This window comes from Homarus americanus, unplaced genomic scaffold, assembly GCF_018991925.1.
Source record: "Homarus americanus isolate GMGI-L3 unplaced genomic scaffold, GMGI_Hamer_2.0 scaffold30535, whole genome shotgun sequence".
NCBI classification, from domain to species: domain Eukaryota; kingdom Metazoa; phylum Arthropoda; class Malacostraca; order Decapoda; family Nephropidae; genus Homarus; species Homarus americanus.
Window position 1 is genome coordinate 10,188,880 of NW_024732440.1, and position 4,157 is coordinate 10,193,036.

The 4,157-nt window shown below is 38.5% G+C and overlaps 2 long non-coding RNA genes across 2 annotated transcripts; one reads left to right on the forward strand and one right to left on the reverse strand.

The window, feature by feature from the left end:
* Positions 1 to 7: 7 nt before the first annotated feature.
* Positions 8 to 3,861, reverse strand: LOC121868806. The gene is made up of 3 exons (XR_006089455.1): positions 3,544 to 3,861; positions 3,246 to 3,299; positions 8 to 107 (listed from the first exon to the last, which is right to left on the reverse strand). It is a non-coding gene; the product is annotated as an uncharacterized LOC121868806 (long non-coding RNA).
* On the forward strand, positions 50 to 1,397 carry LOC121868807. Its single transcript, XR_006089456.1, has 3 exons — positions 50 to 139; positions 678 to 770; positions 1,340 to 1,397. It is a non-coding gene; the product is annotated as an uncharacterized LOC121868807 (long non-coding RNA).
* Positions 3,862 to 4,157: the final 296 nt, after the last annotated feature.

The window sequence follows — 4,157 nt, forward strand, 5'->3', positions numbered from 1 at the left end:
AAAATCAATAGCTTGCGTACTTTGCAGTTTCCTTTTCAAAATCTAATCGTGTACTGTACTGACTTTCTCCTCAGGTTAAGCTGGCCAGAAGTAACATCATACTGAACCTAAGGAGAAATAACTTAAAATGCCAGAACAGGTAAAGTCAACTTACGGAGTTTTATTTAGGCAAGGGAAGCTTGTGGGACTTGTGAAATCATTAAACATTGTGTGGGTGTGGCTTGTTGTAATTAGGGTGGGGGGGGGACAATATGGCTTGTGTGTTGGCATATGGGGTGAGCAGGTGTGTTGGTTAAGTTTTTCATTCAAGCTAAATGTGACCAAGTTGTCAAGGGGAATACCTAAGGGGGCTTGAGGGGTGGGAGGAAGGGAGGGAGGATTCAGTAAGTGAACAGTGGTAAACTGTTGTGTATGAAGCAGTGTGGAGAGATTTAGTAGTGTAGCAGTATTGGTGATGAAGGCTTGTTATGATTGGCTATACTATTGTTGTGGTAAATGTTAGTTGTTGAGGTATCAAGAAAACTAAAACACTAATGCAACTTAAAATAAGATCTTTTGTAGATAAGGTATAAAAATAAACAATTGGGGACAGTATAAGTACATGTAGTCTGGTGGTAGATGGAAATTGTATGTTTAATCTTCATTGTACATAAATTACAACTTTAAACATGTTGCAGGTGACAGCTGACGTAAGTGAATGCCAATGTAGAGGAAGTGACCGACACCTTGAGCAAGATGTAACACCCAGCATGTTACTTAAGCCTTCTTAGGTAAATTACTTATGTACCTTAGTATGGCCATCCCCAAAAACTAATGGAAGTAAGACTCGAGAGGAGGGACTTACTTTGTGTGAAGGGTAGGAAAGGAGGAGCATTGGGCGGTGGAGGGGCGCTCGTACAGTGCAGGGGCGCTCGTACAATGGGGGTGGGGCCTCGTACAGTGGGGGTGGGGGCCTCGTATAGTGGACGGGCGCTCGTACAGTGGGGGTGGGTGCCTCGTATAGTGGACGGGCGCTCGTACAGTGGGGGCGCTCATGCATGGATGGTGGTGTGCTCAAGCAATGGTGAATGGAGTGCATGTTAAAAATGTGATGCAAAAAATAGCATGTACTATGAAGGCATGTGGGGGATGATGCCTAGATGAAGACTGCTGCAGCCAAAAGGGAGAAGGACAATGCTCCTGTGTAAGGTGATATAGGAGGGTGTTTGAGTGTATGGATATATCACATATATATAAGAATGCAAGTTTAGATTCCAAGAAATTCTGGAGTAAATGTTGTGTATTGGTAGTAATACATTAAGGCTAATTAAGATTGATCTAAATCCAAACCATGTTGCAGGTGGTTGGTGTACAAGATAGATGGATCAGACACAACAAGGTGACCACGACTGTCTAGCATCCCACACCTTGAAGACTACCACCTTACTAAGAAAGAACAGAATTGGTGTTCTGTACACTACTGTAAGAATAGTGTACTGCAATGTAAAAGTTAAGTATTACTGAAACCTTTTTTATATAATTTAGCAAAACTTGATATATTACTTAAAATAGTGCATTTAAGAACATACAGTACAAGTTAACCTCAATATTGTGTATTGGTAGTGATATAAAATAGCTTAATAAATTCAGATGTAGAGTATCTAAAAACAAATATAATCATGTTGCAGGTGGTTGGTGTACAAGATAGATGGACCAGACACAACAAGGTGACCACGACTGTCTAGCATCCCACACCTTGAGGACTACCACCTTACTAAGAAAGAACAGAATTGGTGTTCTGTACACTACTGTTAAGAATAGTGTACTGCAATGTAAAAGTTAAGTATTACTGAAACCTTTTTTATATAATTTAGCAAAACTTGATATATTACTTAAAATAGTGCATTTAAGAACATACAGTACAAGTTAACCTCAATATTGTGTATTGGTTGTGTTATAAAATAGCTTAATTAATTCAGATGTAGAGTATCTAAAAACAAATATAATCATGTTGCAGGTGGTTGGTGTACAAGATAGATGGACCAGACACAACAAGGTGACCACGACTGTCTAGCATCCCACACCTTGAGGACTACCACCTTACTAAGAAAGAACAGAATTGGTGTTCTGTACACTACTGTAAGAATAGTGTACTGTGAAAGTTAAGTATTACGGAAATATTTTTGTTATAATTTAGCAAAACTTGAGAAAATACTTAAAGTACTGTACTAATGCATTCAAGACTGTAGGAGTGGACCTTGATTAAAGCCACACAAAGTATTAAAAATAACAAGATACATTATGTACAGTAGCATTATTAACTACAGTGGTAGTCAGTTTTGTTGTGGTTGCAAAAAATTTCCATTTTATAATACTGTATATTTTTCGTCCACAGGTGAAGTATCAGCAAGGTGTACAACGAGATACACGGACATCAATCAAACGGATTGTGAGAGGTTTGAATATCTCGCACGGATCCATTTCTCTTAGTGGTTTGTAAAATTAAGTGTAATATGTAATTGTTGTTCAGTGTGGGAAGGCCTCTGGTGGCTTGTTGAGGGATGGCGTTTGTACCAGGGGGAGGCGTTTGTACCGGGGGAGGCGTTTGTACCGGGGGAGGCGTTTGTACCGGGGGAGGCGTTTGTACCGGGGGAGGCGTTTGTACCGGGGGAGGCACTTTGGTAGGGCACTTGGGTAGAGGCACTTGCACTGGGAGGTGTTTGTAATGGTTTGTACTCCTACAATGTCTGTGTATAACAAAATAAATAAATATTGAATGAACTTTACGTTTCATATTCCGAAGTTGAATGATAATGATCTAAATAAACCACAAGTACAGTAGAACTGTAAACTATACCTGAAACATGAACTAAAGTGATCAACTTGGATACACCCACATGATGGCTTCTGGGTAACTTAGAACATGATATATACATTAATTACATATAATTATCACCAATTGACATCAAAGTGCCATTCATTGTACGTACAACTGTTACAAACTAATGCCCATGTGATGCCCTATTGGGTACATGTAATCAAAACTACTAGAAACCCACAGATGGCACAAATAATGCATTTAAGTCACCGACGCCTCGGACAAAGGATTTTGACAACCTTACCGAGAGAACGGACGTCTCGTGTTCATTTTGAAATTCATCGGCCATGACCGTAAGGAACATTTTTGATTGCATACATACTATTAATTTGAAAGTATTGTATATATACAGTAAATGAAAGTAAAGTACAGTAAGAATTTTACTTACTAAATGTTGACAATCTGGACACTGCACACCAATTGCTGAATGGAAGTGTTTTACCTGAAAATATAGAAGAAAAAAAATTGTAAAATTGTAATAAACAACTTATGAACCCCCCTACCCCCACCCCGCCCCCTAAAGACTTGGTAACTTGGATAAATTTAGAAGTATATCTGTACTGTGCCTGGCCAAAATTATTCACTAAGTACAAGACCTCCATTATTATCTAAAGCTAAATTTTGTGTAGGACCAAACCCTGACAAGATACTTTATAAAACCTTAAGGTCTAGTGAAATAAACTCACCTTATGTGGAGTCTGCAATATAAAGGTTGAATTGAGAAATCCACAACCGCTGGTAATGTGACGGCCTCACCACCACTGATGTATCTGCCGAGAAATAATAATGATAGTGGTACTGTAATGTGATTTCGCGGGACACGGGAGAAAGATATCTAGTGATGTTGCCAATCATTACAAGTTTTCTGATTTTCTTCTGTGCTAATATTTGGTAATGTAGGTTTAAGAACAAGACTGCAGGAATGGCCAGTAAATTGATATATACTGTACCTAGACAGTGCAGGTATAAAACCAGGCTATATGACCAAGGATATTTTGTATTTCTGTATCAGCTTCTGGACTTATTGTATATTGCAATAAATGTGTAGTGTATACATATGAAAATAAAAAATATACTGTATATTCAATTCTTTATTTTGTATTACCTATCTACAAAGATGTAAAAACATCGTACACAATGTACAGTACATATGTAATTTTTTTCTCTGTTGCTGACAGAACATATTACCTTTTTCAGAACAATTTATAATGTAAGTTTGTTAGGTGGCGATGGTAGATACAACACTGCAGTAGCCCTCCTCCTTTATCCGGGCTTGGGACCGGCATGTTCGACTGAACAA